Source organism: Camelus ferus, chromosome 7 (assembly GCF_009834535.1).
Source record: "Camelus ferus isolate YT-003-E chromosome 7, BCGSAC_Cfer_1.0, whole genome shotgun sequence".
Classification (NCBI taxonomy): Eukaryota; Metazoa; Chordata; class Mammalia; order Artiodactyla; family Camelidae; genus Camelus; species Camelus ferus.
This window is the reverse complement of record NC_045702.1, coordinates 49,895,113-49,916,235: the sequence shown is the minus strand read 5'-3', so window position 1 is coordinate 49,916,235 and position 21,123 is coordinate 49,895,113. Positions and strand designations below refer to the sequence as shown.

Sequence of the window (21,123 nt, the reverse complement as noted above, 5' to 3'; positions counted from 1 at the left end):
AGAAATGCCTATTAAACTAAGAATAGAAGAAAAAAGTAAATGTTATCAACCAAAACCCTCTCTGAAACTTTATATTTAATTATAATTAATAAAGTTAAAAGACATTCTCTTTAATTGCAGGAACTTTAGAGGTCCTAGTCAATGTTCCAAGACACAAACATTGAATAAGACATATAAGATTTTGAAAGGAAAAGATACTAATTGAACTAATAAATAGTTCAGTTAGATTTCTTAGTACAAGGTCAGTGCAACATAAAAAACTGAAAATATTCCTTTATACCAGAAATAACCAAACACAAAATGTAATAAGAATGACAGTAGTTACAAATAGCAACTGAAACATTTATAGAGAAGTTGATAAAATTATTGAGGGCATATAAGGAAACTTGAAAAAATTTGAGATATTCTGTGACCATGAATAGGAAGACTACTTTTAAATGTCAGTTATTTGAAAATTAATCTATAAATCTCTTTGTCCGTGAACTAGCTTTCTTTAAAAATAGGCAATTCATTCATAATACAAAAGTCAAATGTACTATATAGTAAGTAAACTATGCATTTTTAGTATATAGTGAGTATGGAGTATATACTCTATTTCCAGCAATTATTCAGTTCACTGCTTCAGATAGCCTGACATCAATTTCTTCTGTACTTTACCGATGTTAGTATTTTAGTACAAACTCAGTTAAAATCGTAACAGGATCTATCTGAGAACGTGGCATACTGATTCTAAAATTCCAATGTAAAAGGAAGTGTGGCAATTTCGTAAAGCAACAGATTGGGATAAGAAGGATAGATACCAAGTTATACAAAGTTGTATTAATCATGTTTGTTTGGTTTGGGCAGGGACATAGTCAAATAGATCAAAGGACAAGAATACAGAATTACTTTTAGTAACTTTGTATATTGGAAGAGTTTGCGTTTCAGGTTAATTATTTGGGAGTAATTAATATATTTAATTTGTAAACTTACAGTCAAATGATGTTATATTAAATTATCTATTTTTGTAATACAATTGTTATCCAGTTGGACAGGTTATAACATCTGTAAAGCTGAGGTATGGTATAATGCATGTAGGGTCTTGCATTTTATAGAGGGTTGAGAAGGAATTTTATAAAGATCTAGGAAGAATTTTAGTTAATTTAACTAAATTAGGTGAGAGAAGAACTCAGTGTTTACATAGCTCACCAATTTTCAAAAGATAATTTGAAATTAACTTAAAAGATTCAGGTTTAAGAATACCATTGAGTGAAATAAAAGGGTGATAATTCAATCCAGGAACAAAGGTAGATACATTGCTCTGAGGCCTCATCAAATAGAAGCTGCTGAGTAGTGTATAAAAAAAGACCAAGAGGAAGTGATTTTCCCCCCAATTTTATTGAGAAATAATTGGTATATATCATTGTATAAGTTTAAGGCATATAGCATGATGGTTTGACTTGCATATATTGTGAAATGATTACCATAGTAGGTCTCGCATTACATCCTGTCTTCTCATGTGGATAGATAGATACATAAAAGAAGAGAACAATAAACAAAAATAATTTTTCTCCTTGTGATGAGAACTCTTTAGTACTTACTCTCTTAACAGTTTTCCTGTATATCATACAGCAGTGGTAGCTGTAGGGATCATGTTGATCATCCCGAGTACTTACTTATCTTATAATTGAAATTTATACATTTGACCACCTTCCTGCAATTCCCCCTCCCCACCCCAATCTCTGGTAACCAGAGTTCTGATCTCTTTCTGAGTTTTTAAAAATTCCACATAAAAGTAAGATCATACAATATTTGTCTTTCTCTATCTGACTTGTTTCACCTAGTAATGCCTTCAAGGTCCATCTGTGTTGTTGCATATGGTAGGATTTCCTCATTTTTTAAGGCTGAGTAATATTCTGTTGTATATGTATTTGCAACTATTTTGTCCGTTCATCATCTGTGGACACTTAGATTGTTTCCATGTCTTGGCTATTAAATAATACTTCTCTGAACACAGGGGTGCTGATACATTTTCAAGTTTGTGTTTTCATTACCTTTGGATATATTCTTGGAAGTGGAATTGCTGGATATATGGTTGTATTTTTAATTTTTTGAGGATCCCTTGCACTGTGTTCCATAGTAGCTATACTAGTATACAATCCCATCAACAGTGTAGGAGGGTTTCCTTTTCTCCACATCCTTGCCAACATCTGCTATTGCTTGTCTTTTTGACAAGAGCCATTCTAACAGATGTGAGGTGCTATCTCATGGTGGTTTTAATGTGCAGTTCCCTAATGACTAGTGATTTTGAATGTCTTTTCATATACTTTTTGTCCTTTCATATATCTCTTTTGGGAAATGTTTATTCAGGTCCTTTGCCCATTTTTAATTGGTTTTTTTTTTTTGCTATTGAGTCTTTTGTGTTCTTTAGATGTTTTGAATATTAACCCCTTATCAGATATATAATTTGCATATATATTTTTTCCCATTTCACAGGGTATCTTTTTACTTTGATGATGGTTTCTTTTGTTGCACAGAAGCTTTTTAGTTTGATATGGTCCAACTTGTTTATTTTTTATTTTGATGCTTATGGTTTAGGTATCATATCCAAAAAAACCATTACTAAAACCCATGTCAGGGAGTTTTGTTTCAGTGTTTTCATCTAGGAGTTTCATGGATTCAGGTCTTACATTTTAGTCTTTAATCTATTTCAAGTTAATTTTTGTGAGTAATGTAAGATGTGGGTTCAGTTTCATTCTTTTACATGTGAATAACCAATTATCCCAGCACCATTTATTGATTCTTCATCAGGTATTCTTGGCTCCCTTGTCAAATATAGTTGATTATGTATACTTGGGTTTATTTCTGGGCTCTGGATTCTGTTCCATTGGTCTATTTGTCTTTTTTATGCTAGTACCATACTATTTTCAAGATGATAGCTTTGGAGTATAGCTTGAAATCAGGAAGTGTGCCACCTCTTGCTTTATTCTTTCTCAGGATTTCTTTGGCTAGTTGAGATCTTTTGTGGTTCCATATAAATTTTAGGATCATTTTTTCTACTTATGTAAAAAATGCCATTGGAATTTTGGTAAGGATTTTACTGAAACTGTAGGTGGCTTTTGGTAGTATTGACAGTTTTTACAATATTAATTCTTCAATCCATGAATATGGGATACCTTTCCATTTATTTGTGTCTCAGTTTCTTTCATCAGTGTCTTGTAGATTCAGCATAAACATCTTTTACTTCCTTATGTGTATTCCTAAATATTGTTTTTGATGAAATGGGATCAACTTCTTCATTCTCTTAACAGAAATTTTTTTCTTAGGATAAAGAAATGATAGTTATTTTTGTATATTAATTGAGTATCCTGCAACTTTACTGAATTCAATAATTTAACAATCTTTTCATTGAGTGTTTAATATTTTCTATGTATAAAATCATGTTATCTGCAAATAGAGACAATTTCACTTCTTTCTCTCTAATTCTTATATTTTTCATTTCTTTCTCTTGCCTGTTTGCTCTACCTAGGACTTCCAGTACTATGTTGAATAGGAGTTGTGAGAGTGGGCACCCTTGCCTTGTTTCTGATCTTAAAGGAAAAGCTTCAACCTTTCATCATTTAAGCATAATGTTAACTGTGGATTTGTCATATATGGCCTTTATTGTGTTGAGAGATGCTCCTTCTATGCTTAGTTTGTTAAGTGCCTTTTAAATGGTTGTTGAATTTTATCAAATAATTTTTTTGCATCTATTGATTATGATTTTTTATTCAATTAGTGTGTTGTATCACATTAATTGATATACATATGTTGACCAATCCTTGTGTCCCAAGGGTAAATCCCACTTGATCATGGTGAATGATCCTCTTCATGTGCTATTGGATTCAGTTTGCTAGTATTTTACTGAGAATATTTGCATCTGTGGTTATCAGAGATATTGGCCTATAGTTTTTATTTTCAGTAGTGTAATTTTCTGGGTTTATTATCAGGATAATGTTGGCCTCTTAAAATGAGTTTGGGTGTGTTTCCTCCCCAAAATTCCTCTTCGATTTTTTTAAAAGAGTTTGAGAAGGATTGGTATTCTGCTGTAAATGTTTGGTGAAATTCACCAGTGAAGCCATCTGGTCCTGGGATTTACTTTGTTGGGAGACTTTTTATTAGTGATTTTAAATCTCCATACTAGGAATTGGTCTATTCAGATTTTCTGTTTCTTTCTGATTCAGTCTAAATGAGTTGTGTGTTTCTAATAATATTTCCATTTCTTCTAGGTTGTACAATTTGTTGGAATATAGTTGTTCATAACAGGCTCTTAAGATTCTTTGATAAGTTCTGTGGTATCAGTTTTTTTTTTTTCATTTATAATTTTGTTGTTTTAGATCTTTTTTTTTTTTTTTTGATTGGTCTAGTTGAGGGTTTGCAATTTTGTTTATCTTTTCAAAGAATCAACTCTTAGTTTGGTTAATCTTTTCTATTGTTTTTGGTTTTCTGTTTCATTTATGTCTGCTCCAATCTTTATTATTTCTTTCCTTCTGTTAATATTGGGCCCAATATTTATTCTTCTTTTCCTAGTTCATTAAGGCAGAGTTATGTTGTTTATTTGGGATCTTTCTTGCTTCTTAATGTTGATTTTTATTGCTATGTCCTTTTCTCTTAGAACTGCTTTTGCTGTATTCCATATGTGTTGTATTTCCACTTTTATGTGTCTTAAGAAACTTTAAAATTTTGTTTTTAGTTTCTACTTTGATCTATTGGTTGTACAGGAGAGTTGTTTAATTTCCATGTGTTCATGAATTTTCCAATTTTCTTCTTTTTTTCTAGTTTGATGCCGTTGTGGTCAGAGAGGATACTTCGTATGATTTCAGTCTTCTTAAATTTGCTAAGACATGTTTTGTGGCCTAACACATGGTCTACCCTAGAAAATGTTCCATGAACACTTGAGAAGTATATATATTCTGCTGTTGTTGGATAAAATGTTCTGCATTTGTCTGTTAAATTCATTTAGTCTATGTCACTGTTCAAATCCACTGTTTCCTTATTCTCTGGATGATCTGTCCATTGTATAGAGTGGGGTATTAAAATCCCCAGCTATTATTGTATTGCTGGTTATTTCTGCTTTTAGCTCTGTTAGTTTTTGCTTTATATTTTTAGATGCTCAGATGTTGGGTGCATAAATATTTACAACTGGTTTATCTATTGATGTATTGACCCCTTAATCATTATATAATGACCTTTTTCTTTTTTTAATCACTTTCAGTTTTAAGTCTTTTTTGTCTGATATGAGTATAGTTATCTTTGGCTTTTTTGATTACCATTTGATTGAAATGTCTTTTTGCATCTCTTCATACTCTATCTATGTGTGCCTTTAAAGCTAAATTGAGTCTCTTTTAGGGAGCAAATTGTTGGATATTGTGTTTCTGTCCATTCAGCCACTCTCTGTCTTTTGATTGGAGAATTTAATGATTACATTTAAAGTAATTATTAATGGGTAAGGACTTACTATTGCCATTTTATTGCTTTCTGATTGTTATGTAGATCCATCATTTCTTATTTCTTATCCTGCTATCTTTTTGTGTGTTTTGATGTCTTTTGGTATCTGTATGCTTTGACTTTTTTTTATCATGTTCTTTTGTGTAATTACTACAAGATTTTCCCTTGTGGTTACCAACAGGCTTACATTAAATATCTTAAACTTATAACAACTTATTTTAAACTTATAACATCTTAACTTCAGTAGAATTCATATGCTTTATACTTTTACTTCTTCTCCCCCTCACCTATTAGGTTATTGCTCTTACAATTTACATGTTTTTTATTCTGTAACTAAAACAGATTATTGTGTTTATGGTTATTTTTTTAGCATTCTTTTTTTAACTTTTTAACTAGAGTTGTGAGTTTTGCACCATTCTTAGCATATTGCAGACTCTCTATTACCATTACTAGTAAGATTTACTCTACCTTTTTGTTTGTATCATGTTAATTAGTGTTCTTTTACTTCTACTCAGAGAACTTCTTCAAGCATTTCTTGTAAGTAGGTCTGTCGGTAATGAACTCCCTCAGCTCTTGTTCAGGACAGTATTTATCCCTCACTCATTTCTGAAGGACAGCTTTGCTGGATATACAACTCCTATGATGGCTCTTTTCTTTTCAATGTTTTGAATATATCATTCCATTCTCTCTTGGCCTGAAAAGATTCTGTTGAGAAATCTACTGATAGTCTTAATGGGGGTTTTCGTGGATGTAACTTCTCTCTTTTCTCTTACTGCTCTTAAAATTATTTCTTTGTCATAGACTTTCAAAAATTTAGTTCTAATGTGTCTTGATGTAGCCCTTTTCAGGTTCAGCCTATTTGGGGTTCTTTGGACCTGATGGATCTGGATATTCATATTCTCTTCCCAGGTTCAGGAAATTTTCAGCTATTATTGCTTTAAATATATCTTCTGTCCCTTTCTCTTTTTTTCTCCTTCTGAAATTCCCATAATGTGAATATTGTTTCTTTTCATTGTATTGCATAATTCTCATAGACTTTCTTCATTCTTTTTTCTTTTTGGCCCTCTGACTGGGTAATTTCCAATGTCCAAGTCTCTGTATTGCTTATTCTTCTGAATGGTCAAGTCTACTTTTGAAACTATTGAATTCTTAAGTTCAGTTATTATATTTTTCAACTCTAGGATTTCTGGAGTTTTTGTTGTTGCTGTTTTAATCAAACTGCTCATTTTGTTCATGTGTCATTTCCTAAGTTCATTTAGTTGTCTATCTGTTTTTAAATAGTTCAGTAAACTTCCTTCAGAGCATTATTTTGAATTCTTTGTCTGACAGTTCATAGATGTCCATTTCTTTAGAGTCAGTTTTATCAGAGCTTTATTGATTTCTTTTGGTGGTGGCATATTTACCTGAATTTTTATAATCCTTGATTCCTTATGTCGGTATTTACACAACTGAGTAATGGAGCGCCTTTCCCAGACTTTACATGTTAACTTTGGCAAAGACAGTGCTTCATCAGTCAGCTCAGTTTGGATTCTGGGAGTACCTGCTGGTAATGTCTTTGGGCAGGTGGGGCAAGGCAACTGTTCTAGCTCTGAGGATGGGAATGAGGGCTGAGAACAGTTGGATAGACTGCTGGCTTGGCTTCATACCTAAGTGAGTCTGTAGGATGGGTTCCGAGGTCTCATGGATTCTCTGGTCAAACTTACTAGACATTTGGGATTGGGTACTATATTCAGTGGTAGATGGGACTTTGATTTAGCTTCCCAGGGCAGTAGGCCAGGGTCTAGGGGCTGTATGGCTTGTTGTTTTGGGGCTGTATCAGGCCTGAAAAAATACTGAATTCCCTGGTCATGTGAGACCACTGGTATTGCTCTGCCACAGGCTGTGCTCTCTGTTGAAGTGCCACTGTATATAGAGCTTTTGAATGAGCTAGAAAATTCCTAGGTTAAGTTCCCTGGTTGGACAAACTAAAGGCTGTATTCAGCAATCCGGGGGCTATGAATTAGATTTCCTGCCTGGGTGCAGTCGGAAAAGCAGCTTTAAAATCAGCAAAGCTGTTTGTTGCTTTAACTCAAGCTGACCTGCACCCCAAGGCCCCTGGCTGAACAGGTCCACTGTTTTTGCTATGCAGACTATCAGCTCTGTCCATCCTTCTCTTGGTTTAAGTGCTGTTGGACTGTACAGCTTTCGGGTGTTTTCACCAGCTCTTCTGGTAAAGTGGGGCCAGAAGACTGACTCCACAGCAGATTGGGCTATGTCTTAGCCCTCTTGCCTCCCTGGGAGAGGAAGGGGACTCTCCAGGCTACTTTCAATTTCTAACAGGCTCTCTGGGTGGGAGGGGCCGGGAGCTACACTCAGCCTTAATCCCCCTGCCTGTCCTTAGCACATGGAAACCCTCCACACCTAGAACTGACTTTGCCTAGCGATGATCAGCTCTGCTTGCCCACTTCTTGGCTGGAGCACCACTGGGCTACACAGCTTCCATGAGTTATCACCAGCCCTTCTGGTCAGATGGAGCTGGAAGGCACTCCCCACAGCGGATGGAGCTGTGACTCAGCATCTTGCCTGGGATTGGAAAAACCAAGCTCTAGGGCCTGCAAAACTCCTTGTTTAAAGACCTGAATCAGGCAGGTCTGCACACCACCAAATACCCTGGTCAGACTGCTCCCCCGACTTGGTTCTGCAGAAGAGCAAAGCTGTTGGTTGAGATTACTACTTGGGCACTGCGGTTTGAACTCTATCTGCCAAATTCCTGGTGCTGGTTGGAAAAAGCCCCTCCCCCATTCTCCATCACATTCAGATTCCCAGTGTTTGAACCCCATAGAGTCCCCTGCAATAGTCATGGTATGAGATCAGAGTAGAGACTTCCACAGAATGACCCACAATGCTAGGGGAGGCTTGTTACCTCCCATCCCCGGGTTCACTTTTCCCACTGGAGGGTCAGGAGGCTGATGGGAGACCTCTCCGCTTGGTGCTGTGCTGGCCTGGGGGAGAGGCGACTGGGTCAATGTGTAGCTGCTTCTCTTGCCTTCTAATGCAGTCTGTCTTGATTTCTGAAGTGCAGAGGGTGTTTCAGCCTCACCCCTGTGCTCTAGGATTCTCTCAGTGTTGTCTTATTCTTGAATAGGTGTTAGTTATCCTTCTCTTAAGAAGGCAGGAAATCAGGAATGACCTATGACACCATCTTGGTAACATCACTCTCAACAGGAAGCAACCTAATTTTAGCTGAGGTCTGAGTAACTAGAAGAGCCCAGTTATACAAAGATCTAAGAAAAGGAATTTCAGGCAGAAGAAACAACCAGTGCAAAGGTCCCAAGTTTAGAATATATATTTGGCTATTTTCAGAATGAAAGCCAGTATGGTAACTGCATTTTCAATAAAACAGAGAGGAAAGGTGAATGGTTAGGCAGGGACCACTTGAATATTGCATCCAAAGTGTCTTTTGCAGTAGATGTAAATGATTTATCTTTCATATTCTTAATTTAGAATTTCATAAGCTCTTCAGTGCCATACACCAATATCTGATAGTTTGTCTTTTAGAAACCACCATTTGTATGCTGAAGGAACAGAAGATCCTTTATCTTTTTATTTTTCCATGCATACTAGAAATGTTCTGGATGTAATTCCAATCCCAGTGCATGCAGGAACAATTTAAGTATTGCATGGTATAGTAGACATGAAATCAGGACATTTTGGTTTATTTGTTCATTCATATTTTTATGAACCTAGTAAAGGTACTGAAAGATTTCAGGAATAATGACATTGATGAAATCCCATCCTCTGGTCTCAAGGAGCTTATACTTTATGGGTGTTTTAGCTCAGGGTTTGCCACTGTTTGTGTGGAGGTAGGGAATTTAGTTGTCTTCTCTTGGCATCTATAAACTATAAAGCAGTTGCCTAGATTACTGTTAGGTTCCCCACTAACTTGAAAAATGTCAGTGATTCTCTTTTGTAATTCCCTGAAACAGATCAGATCATAGCACTATGCCTTTCTTGTATACCAAAAGTAATTTTGGTTCAACAGACAAATTGCCACAGTACTGTGTTGGTCTGATACTGTCAGTTTATAATACTTCGTATTTTAGAGTAAGAAACTCATTCTGTTCTAGCTTATTTTAACTTTATCTTGAAACTTGTGCTGTGTCTGACAGGTTTTGAATCCCTTACTTTTCCACAAAAGTGTTGTAGTCCTGTTTACAAAGACCTGTTTACAAAGGATTATTCAGTATTGTTATGATTTATCTAACTTAATTTGATACTTTAAAGCATTTAAATTATTTTTCCTCTCCCTGTAGCAAGAGTCATGGAGTTCTTCTAATAGAAATAGAAGAGAAGGAAAAATCTGACCATGTACTAAACTCTTGGTAGCTGTAACCAGTTGTTTATTTCTATTTTAGTAATGAAGATTATCACTTTACTATTAATCAGAAATATAAGGTCTTATCAACAGTGTTCGTTTTTTTCTTTCTATCTCCACCCAGTGACAACATTTGAACTTTCTAGGTCTCATTTCACCTTTTAAAGTTAGGTCTTATTTTGGACTAATAAGTATAGCAGAAACTTCAGTTTAAATAGCGCTGTAACAAAAATTATTATGAATAAGCAGAAAGTTTGTCAAATACCTCATTAAATATTACTACTTAATATAATACTTGCTGCAGGTCAGTTGCTAAATAGATAAGGAATAGTTTCCAGGTATCTTTTTTTCTTTTTTTTGCACAATTTATTTAAGCAAAATAATTTTCTTATTAAAAAACAGTATTTTGGAATACGTACCACAGAGTCCTTAGGAATTGTTTTATTCATGTTTTTTTTTTTCTAAACCCCAGTTTTTAGTTAACATGGTTAGAATTTAAAAAGAGAGAGAGAGTATATTGGTTATTGGTTCTAAAGTCGTATTTTATTGAGTTTTACACCTACTCTGGGTGATATTTAAATGATGCCAGAGCTACATGTTGCATTCAAGATAACAACAGTATTTTTTCCTTCTTTCTCATTCCAATCTTTTGAAATGTAATGCATGGATTTTTTTCATATGTTAAGTGTATCTCATTGCTGAATATAGTGTGCCTCACTGAAGTTTTCACTTTTTTGCCAAAAACACATCAGTCATTCACAAATATTCAGTACTCTGAGAATGAAATTTTTTTTAGCTACTTGGGTAGTTGGTGAAAGCCAGTTTGCAAAGATTTCTAACTCCACAGTGTTAGATACATTATGTGACATCTAGGACTAAGTATTAGTGCCCAGCACATGAAGGAGAATTCCTGATACATTGGACCCTGCAGGATATGATATTCGAGACCAAAATGTGCAACCAGTTAATAGAGTGATGCTGATCAGTCTTCCATTTTGTGGATGAGATAAAAATTCATTATAATTTGGAAGAATAAAAATCGGTTCCTTCCCCGAATACATTCATTAACATTTAAGGAAAATATCTATAAAATAAAAATAAAATCCCTGAATCAATTAAAACATGGAAATTCAAATAAAACCTAAGACTTAGAAGAATGCCTGACAAGTAAAAATTACTCAGTGAGTATTTGTGAAGTGAGTAAATGAATGAACGAATTGAAAATTGTCCATTTATAGCAACTGATATTTAAACTACACACACACCTTTGTACTTTATATATTTCTCTGCCCATTATGCTGGGTTATCTAAGCATAAATATATACTACAAAGAATATATTTTAAGAGCCAATCTTTAATTTAAATGAAGAAAGGAAGAGCTTCTCTTCCTTTCCCATAATACTTTTATTAAGGGTACATTATTATTTTTGTGAATATTAACTGTGTCATACTTCAAATGTGGAGATCCTTCAATGAAACAGGGTTTTTTTTGGGGGGGGGGCTGTTTCCTTCAGACAAACATGGTATTTACAGCTGTGCTTTAAAATCTTCATCTCCTGCAGGTCTCCTTTTAGTGGGTCACGTTATGTTATCCTAGTTTATTATGTGTAATATAGTTAGTGAATAAAAGATCAGATGGTCAACCTTAATACTTTAACTTCTAAAGTGTTAAAAGATCCTTTGGGAGGATTTCTTTTATGTAAAATATAGTCAGTTAAGTTCATATCCATTGGGAATGTAGTTTGGCCCATGAGAGCCAAATGCTTGAGTCTTTCTTATGTTCTAGATAGCTAAAGTTACAAGAGTAGTATCTTTCCAGAAAAGAGAATGTTACCTCACAATCTTACACCATAATCTGGTTACCTGAAAACACTAACAGGAAGAGCTCAACTCAGCCGTCCTCTGCCTCCTCAGAAAAGAGCCCCAGAGAGTGTTTTATCTGTCAAGTTCAAATTCTAGGATAATAGTAAATTGGGCATCTGATCTAGCATAATAGTAAAAAATTATATACAGAGATTATTTTAAAAGACCAACATCAGATTTTAGGCTTCTTTCTCTGAAAAAAAAAAAAAATCAGCCAGCATTCTCTATAATTTTGATTTCTCTTTAAACATGAATATAGTCTGATTCCTAATTTCTTGGCTCAAAACTGATGACTTCACACTTACAAAAATTGAATTTCTGATGTTTAAAGACAAACATAGTTGGTAAGGATATGATGTAAAGAACACCAAGTGCTTACGGGCATTGATGTCTCTTAATAGGCTTCACCTTCATGACTGCCTCGTTTCATTGCTTTTTGGTTTCCTTCCTTCCTTCCTTCCTTCCTTCCTTCCTTCCTTCCTTCCTTCCTTCCTTCCTTTCTTCCTTCCCTCCTCTTTTCCTTCCCTCTCTCCTTCCCTCCCTCTTTCCTTCCTTCAAGAGCGTCTGTTCACCATCTCTCAGTTTCTATGAGTTACGAGTCTAAGCACAGGCTAGCTGCACCCTCAGGAATCCCAAGGCTGAAATTGGCATGTTGGCTGGGGCTGCATTCTCGTCTGGAGTTCAAAGTCCTCTTCAAGTTCATTCAGGTTGTTGGTAGGATTAAGTTCCTTTAGGGTGTAGGACTGAGACCCCTGGCTGTCGGCTGGGTTCCTTCTCACTCCTTAACCTTTAGACCTGTATTAATAACGCTCACTGTCCATTTGGAAGCCTCACAGATACTGTATTTTAGAGATTGAAAAGTGAGTCACCTGCCTTTGTTTCTGTGAATGATGAAAATTAGAAAACAATGCATTACAAAAATGAGTTCTGAGGATGTTTTATTTCCTTGCTGCTGTCTACCTGTAGATTCATGTAAAGAATGATCTCTTGCACTTGTTAAGAACCCAGAACTTTGGGAATGAATGACAGGGTAAGCTCTGTAGATTCAGAGACTGCTTTGAGTCATTTTCTCCCCTCCATTCCTTCTCTCGGCCACTTGCAGAATCTAGCAGAGCCACTATCATAGTTCTTCTACACATTTGTTCTAAAGAATTAGCTATTGTCCATTAGCTGTCGTATTCTGCCTTTAGTGTACTCTTGTTCTCAACCAGGCTTTTCTTACTGATAATTTGATCATTTGTCAACCTTTAGGGACAAGACCTTGCAGGTGGAGGAGTACAAGTAAAGCCAGAGTTAATTAAAGAAGAGGCCTTTACTCCTTTTTTCTTCCATTCTCACCCATCTGTTTCCTGCCAGGATTATGACAGCAGGGTGTAAAGTGGGCTTTTAATGCCAACTTGACAAGAAGCAGGGCAGTAAGGACAAGAATCTTCTTTCACATGCTAAGGAACTCCTGACTGTATTTCTGAAGTAGTCACTGGAATGACAGCTCTTCTGGCTGAAATACAATTTTTTGTTTAAAAAATACAAATGGTTCTCTTCATTTTCTTTTCTCAGTCCTTACAGTCACATGCTCACATTTATAGTATTATATGGTGTATTTTCAATTATGTTATATATATAACTTCCCTTTTGAAATAACACGAGTAAATTTCACCATAGACAAATATTCATGTACTTTGTATGCTTCAGTTGAACAATTTAAAGGACATTATTCACTATGGTTTCACATAAGGTCTCATTTCATTGGGATGTGTCTCCTCTAACCGCACTGACTTCCATTACTGATTTCACTTATTTGTAAACTCTTCTTTATGAACCAAAATCAGGGTTTGAAGTGAATCAAAAAAGGACCTGGAGAGTTCAAGGTGTCCATGAATGGACTTTAGGTAGTCCCTGAATCCTATGAAAGTGTCCACACTTATCTATTTGTGTACATGTGAGTTTTTCTTGGAAGACTGTCCATTCTGTGTCTAATTTTCAAAGAAATTTGTGGCAATAGTAGATTTAAGTAATCAGTTTTAGAAAGGTTGAAAACAAATTTGGCTGTCTGGGTTTTCAAACCCAAGATCAGCAGACACAGGTTAAAGGCAGCAGAAGGTAACTAGAGTTAGGCTTACCCACAGCCACAATGCACAAGGGCAAGCAAGAAGGGACCCCTCCCACAAACACTGAAAAAGTAGAGATAAAACCAAAACAAACAAACAAACAAACAAGAAAACCTAATTCCATGAGGGCTAACTACTGTGCATAACAAGTCCTAATGGAACCACCGTGTCATAATGCAGTAAGTGACGGGTCTGAAGAGGTCCCTGTGTCCTTCATATTGTGGGCATCTTTAAAAGCAGGAGTACATCCAATCTGTTTTGAAAAGAATCCCTTAAAACAGTAAAATGGGATTTTAAAAAATATTTTAAGAGAAAAGCTTCTGCCGTCTGGAATGTTTATTCTCATATGAATTGAAACAGGTATATGAGGTTGTGGAAGGTGTCACCTGCCCCTTAAAGCAGGGGAAATGAACCTTTAAGTTCAGAAGCCCGGTACCTGGTTTGTTAGTTTTCTACTCATTGGTGGGCTCTGTTGAGTGATTGAGAAATACTTTGCATAGAATGAAACTAAAGCTTGGTTTTAAGGTCCTACTTCACAGAACAAAATGAAAAGGTGCTAGCAGAAACTATAGTTTAGATATTATGCCTTGGGAAAAATATTTCTATTTATACTAATGAGCTTATGAGTGAGGTTATCACAACTCATTCTAGGAAATACCTCTGTCAGTTTATCTAGAGAGAGAGTTTAAAAAGTGACTTTCGACTTGGCATAAGGTCAGATACAAATTATATGACAAACAGTGCCACTATTTTTCACTACATGACAGGTAGCTGGAAAATAGTTATTCTGTATCTAGTACTCATGAAGTAAAATCTGTAAGGTATAAATATAAACTATAAATCAATATAAAAATACCAGTAACTCAGCAGAAAAGTTGTCGAATGTATTGAGAACACATTCACAGAAAAAGAATAAAAAATGGCCAGTAAATAAACGAGTAGATGATTAATCTCAGTCTTGATTAAAACATCATTGAGGTGCCAATTTTGCTTCCATTATGCTGGTGAAAATAAAGACTCCACTGTTGATTAGAGTTTGGAGGAAAAGGGCACCCTCATGTATTAGTGGAAGAGCACACTGGTGAAATTTGGGAAGTGCATAAATTGCAGTATTATCAGTATGAAAAATGTTTATACTCTGCAGTTCAGTAATTTCATGTAAACACTGTACTGAAATACTTGCACAGATGCTCAAGAATTTGTGCACTAGGTTATTTACTTGCAGCATTATTTATGGTAATGAAAAGTTGAAGGTGACTTAAATATTGGACAATACAACAACAGTGTCCATAATCCATACTCTGAAATGCTATCCAAATAATTAAAATTAATAAGTGATGTCTGAGCATATTAATATGGGTGAATGGGCTACATATATTGTTGAGTGGGAAAAAACCTCAAAATGTGTAAGTATATACATATAGATTGTAAGCTCAACTAACTTATGTTGTTATAGGAGCAGTAAGTTAAGTAGTAAATAAGTATTTCAATCTAAAGAAAAAGTGCTAGAATAAGAACTAAGAGTTAAACAGAAATGTGTTAAATCCATTATATATAAGTTTAAAGCAAGAAAATATTTTTATGTCTGTATGTTAACTTTAAATTGAAAATATTAATTAATATACTTAAATAAAAGATTAATGCATATATAGGAGAGCCTTTTTGATACACATTAAAATATTAAAGTAATGATGCTACATTTTAATTTTCATTCTGAAGACCACCGCTTACAGATTTTTACCTATGGTTTATTATACTGTCTTATTCTCCCCTCTGTACTTTAGATAGAGCTCACGATTATAGAAGTGGGTTACCTGTTACTTGCAGAAATGCCACTCACTATTAATATCACTTTGCAGCACAGAAAAAAATTTTAGCATAATTAGAGGCAACCAGCCTGCTTAAATAGAGTTGGTTAATTAAGTTATAAAATTCTAAGGGAGTATGATGAACTAAGTAGACATATGTAGTTAGAGCTTTCTGTTCTGCTTTTTTATCAAATGTTTCTGGCACCTGCGTTTTCTCAACTGCCCTTCTGTTGAATATGGTTTTCAAATTGATGCTAGTAAGAGAAAGTAGTACTCTTTGGTTAAGTAAGCTCTTCATTTGTAGAGTGATAATATGTCAACACACATTTTCCAAAATAACAGTCCTACTACCCTCAATGTCTTGGAAAGTTACTTGATACCCAGAGAGTGGAGTACAGCTAGCCCAGAGCCTTGGTCGAACACCAAGCAAGGAGGTTTATGAAAGAAGATAGCCCGGATAGCTGGAGCCCTGCTCTGCTGTGTTGACATGTCTAGAGCTCAGAATAAAATTGAGTTTCCTGCTTTAGCCATAGCTGGGTCTTAAAATAACCTGAAGAAATTATAGTTCTGATTACATAGAAAGTGAAGGACTTAGAACATTCTCCTAATAAAGCCATGAGAATGACACAAAGCTTAGTCATCGGCAGTCCTTCTCTAACAGGCATTTTTAGAGAGAAAAATAGAGCTTTGAAATTGGATAATTTGATTTGAAATCTTGCCTAATTATTTTAAGAATGCAGAAAACCTTTCTTTTTGGCCAAAAAAATAATGATCTGGAATCCAAGTAGGAAAGAACAGGCTTTTAAAATGTTTGATATCTCCAGTAATGGGGAAAAGAATCATATCTTTAAAATTACATTCTGCTAGAAATCTCGTTCTTGGATGTTTTGCTTTTTGCATTTTGAATGGAGGAACTTAATGTAATTTCCTTTTGGAAGCATGGCATTGGAAAAGTTAGATGGGATGTTTGGTTCTGTGTTGGATCCTATCTACTAGGGCACAGATTTTAGGAACAAAACACTTCTTGTTTCATTTTAATTCTCAAGGGGAGATATCTGACTTAACCAGATGCCTTGGGATTTGTCACAACATAAGATTGTTTATATAGATTCAGTGCCCAGTCATCCATCTATTTGATTAGCATACTATGAATAAAAGAAGCACAGTGGATAAAGCCTCTAACAATTCCAGTTTTTAAAAAATTATTACTATTACTTTTCACCCTCAATATGCTGTCCCAAATGCCATTTATTGCCACACTGCCTCACCATGTTTATTTGTATGCTATTGCTCTCTCAGGATACTTTTTATTCATACGGTGTTTGAGTTGTAGCCATATCAATAATATGAATGATCATAAAAAATAGTCTAGGAGTTCCAATTTTAAGAAAAAAGATAAGAAAACAAATTAAAACATATATTACGATATTTACTTTTTACTTACAAATTAAAAGGAAAACATTGAATTAATAAAACTTTTTTATTAATATGCTGAAATGGTTCCAGTTATTTTTACTACAAACTTAGCTGGACTGTCACAGAATTTTTCTATTTTACATGAGATTTAGATTCAGCTAAGCTTTAGCAAAGTTTTTGAAACAGGAGGTTGAATAAACATTTGTTGAAAGGAAAAATCAGTTATTGAAATATTGTGTCTTCTGTTATCATCTTTGAGAAATGGTGGTGCGACAACTTAGTAGAAGTGACTAACAACGACATATATACAGAAGACAGGATGTAAGTCTCCAAGGTAATCAAGACCATCAGGAGGATGTTAGACCAAAATTAACACTGAGAGAAATGTGTTATGCATATATTACAGCCCACGTGTGGAAATCTGTTCATTTATAGAGAGATTGCTTCTCTGTGAATGGCTAAGTTGGCTCCTCCAAGTACAAAGAAACACTTAGGGCCATTCAGAAGTAACAGCCACACACTTACAGATTTTAAATCATGAAGTATCTGATCAGTAAGTATGTCTTTAGATATAGAGACGGAAATTTTAACAAAGAGATGATAGGGATGTGGAAAATTTCAGGGGTAAAACTCTAGGCTGAGAACTTCTGAGGAGCCAGAACCTTCTAACAATACACTCAGGGCTCACTCCCAGCTGTCTGGCCACATTTTCATTTCTTCTCTTGATCCTGAGGATTGATCCTTTATTCCCAGTCAGATTCTTCCCAGGCCTACAACAGGACAGGACAGTATGCTAGCTTTCACTCAGATGAATCATAAATTTTAGTTGCTATTATGGAAAGGAGAAATGAGCAGGTTTTATACAAACAAAACAGGTCAGTCTTATTTCTTGCCCGTCTAATTTTTATTTAGACCTTCTAGGTGAGGCAATTGAAATGAGGCCAAGTATGTGTCTTAAAAAGTAATAATAACGTTCTATGAATATCACTTAAGTGCTATAAACTTTAAATGCATGATGTTTGATTACTTTCTCCCTAGGATCCTCTTTGTAGGTGGTTAAAAAAAAAAAAAGATGAGGAAACTGAGCTCATAGGGGCTGACCAACTTAAATTAAGAAGTATTTATGGGGTAGGGAAAGGGGAATTGGAGGAAGGTGGTTAAAAGCTACAAACTTCCACTTAAAAGATAAATAATAATGTACAACATGATGACCATATTTAACACTTCTGTATAATATATAGAAAAGTTGTTGAGAGAGTAGATCTTAGGAGTTCTCAAGGAGTTACAAGGAGACATTTTTTCTTTTTTCACTTTCTTTTTTCATTTTCTTTTATTGTATCTGCATGAGATAATGCACATTAACGAAACCTACTGTGATTATCATTTCACATGTAGGTCAGACCATCATGCTGTATACCTTAAACTTATACAATGATGTATGCCAATTATTTCTCAATAAAAGCAGAAGGAAAAAGAAGCACTTATGGATGCCCACTGAATTTATTACAAAACAAGTGACACAGTGTCTTGCTTCCAGAGCACACTGTCTAGAGTGGAGAAAAAAGGCAAAGTAAAGAATGAAATTGGTGCTGAAACCAAAATATGCGAGATTGAGAAAGACTGGAAAGCCTTCCAAGGATGAACATTGAAGCGAAGGTCTGTGTGTTTGAGGGTGGCTGGAGGGCTTGATCTATACTGTTGCTCTGGTAGGAGATGAAGCTGTAAAACAGGCAGGGGAGAGATGCTGAAGGACCATTAATTCTGTCTGAAGATGGTGACTGTGAACCTCTGAAGGATTTTAAGCAGTAGAGCTGCACAATCAGAAATCCTTCTTAGAAAGGTGACTTTGGCTGCATTGTAAAGCATGGGACGCCCCTTAAAGTGGGTTGTGTAACCATTATTTAGCCGGTGAACTACCCATTGTAAGTGTCTGGGCAGAAATAGGGAATAATGAGGGAACTGGAGGGAACAGAAATAGAGAAATTGGGAATTGATACAAAAGAGAGAGGAAGACTCTTAGATTTCTAGCATTTGTGACTGGGTAGATGTGATACCATTATCCATTTACCTGGCGAGTATTTTTTGAGTGCCTCTTATGTGCCAGACATTGTCTAAGTGCATGTACACTTGCCCCCATGGAACGTGAAATAATCTACTCTGTGTGTGTATGTTTTCTTCCCATTGCTTGTCTTCCTACCCATCTGGACTGACAGATGTACAGTGGAGGCTGCTGGGGAACACTGACCAATTTTCACTGAGTGAGGTTTGGGGAAGGTTGACAGTAGGAAAACCTTAAGCAATGAAAGCATGGAGGAGAAAGAAGCCCTGTGGAAACTTTAGCATCTGACTGGGTTAGCTGTTCTCAGAGAAATCAAGTATGAAGCATTGTGGAAACTGAGCCTTGGCATACACAAACGCATACATCTACGTGTATACACATATTTAATAGTGAATGTAAGAAGGGTAACACGTTTCTGCTGCATTTCTTTGAGAACTGAAAGTTAACTATTTTTTTTGTACTTGAAGAAAACTCTTAACTATAGACTTAAGAATTATAAGGATTTTAAACTCAGAATTACTAGTTCTAAATTTCAGATGTAGACTAGCTTTTTTATCTTTTAAGGGAACTGAAATTGTGTCAGCCATCTGGGGCTGGAGGCCATCGCTGTGATGAGGTCTGCTCTCAGAGCTGTAGTTGAGTGGGGCTTAAGGCAAGTACACAGCTTGTCCAAAGGTTGGATTCAGGATAGCAGCATATTATGCCTGTGGCTTTAAGATATTTCAGCCTCAAGTTAATAACATGAAAAATTTTTAAATATTAATACTATTTAAAATGAAGTTCAAGCTTGGAGGAGGAGGAAGAGAGTAGGTGTATATACTCTCTGTGTGTATCTCTCTAAAAATTGAGAGATGGAGGGAGAGATTTAGAGAGTGAATTGGAGTGAGTAGATATGAAGTATAACATTGCTTAATAGAATATTACCACGGCAGCACCTGGCTTAAGGTATACATGGAGAGTTTGTGTAAATACAATGTAATGTTTTTAATAGACTACCCAAGAAATCTTAGGAGACTCCAAAATTGTTTTGAGTTCTACTGGTAGTGACACATGTAAGTTTTTAGTAAGTCATTCATTACAAACTAGAAAAGTTTAATAAATCAGCCTGAATCAGTAAAGCCTCATACTCATAGGTTTGCATGCCATAGTGTGCTTCCTCAATTATTCTTACAGGACAGAAATTACTAATTATTTGATAAATTTAAATTCATAGCAAAGGTGTTGACAGCTGAAAGTGCATGTAGTGACTTGGACAGAGACCAGATGTAACACTATGGAAAATAAAACTGGGGACTTTAAAAAAAAAACTTGATGAAAGAAAAGTCATTGGGGTAGATATTTTAAAATGACAACAATACCAAATCCTTTGTTTCTTTGGCCCTTTCCCTACTTGAAATTTCTTAATCACTTTGGTTATCACAGAAGATAAATCTTTAAGTCACTGAGTTTGAGTATTTAGAAAATAAATCTAATTCTGCCCCCCAAAACTGGAATCCTCTAATTCATCTGCAGTCTTTGATAAAATAATTCCTATGGATATTAAATAAGGTTCATTCTAAACCATTTTGCTCAATTCATGTTTTTGTGAACACTGAATTATTTTGTAGAATATATTAATGGCATGAAGAAAATAAGACTGCTCTTTGCATATTGGACTATCATTTTCCTGTAAGCTGAGTCTGGCCTTGGAGAGCAGAGCAAGATGCCTGTTGGCTGTTCTCTAAGGTTTGGGGTTTTTGGTCTTGGTTCCATCTCACTTTGAGAACATACAGCTGCTGAACTGTTTTTATACAGATGTCTTTTACTTTCTGCATATGATTTCTGGTTCACTTGACTCTCAGTCCTAACTGCCAGCCCTGACTTTCTGGCAGTCCCTTTTCTCTTTCCACCTAAGACATAATGTCTGTAGTTGTTCCATTTTGTCTTTTTACATCTCACACCAGATTGTTTGGTACCAGATGAAACTCGTGGTTTTAGGCACTACTTGAGGGGCACATGAAGAATCACTTCCCTCAGAAAGCCCGCGGTCTTCATGGGAAAGATTTCCAA

General features: G+C 35.4%; 1 protein-coding gene and 1 long non-coding RNA gene across 7 annotated transcripts in view; both read left to right on the top strand.

Moving 5' to 3' along the window:
- Window positions 1-21,123, top strand: part of HDAC9 (histone deacetylase 9) — a 644,065-nt gene that overhangs the window by 196,744 nt on the left and 426,198 nt on the right. The window lies entirely within an intron of this gene.
- Window positions 2,595-19,626, top strand: LOC116664939. Its single transcript, XR_004321490.1, has 3 exons — window positions 2,595-2,712; window positions 4,982-4,992; window positions 19,617-19,626. It is a non-coding gene; the product is annotated as an uncharacterized LOC116664939 (long non-coding RNA).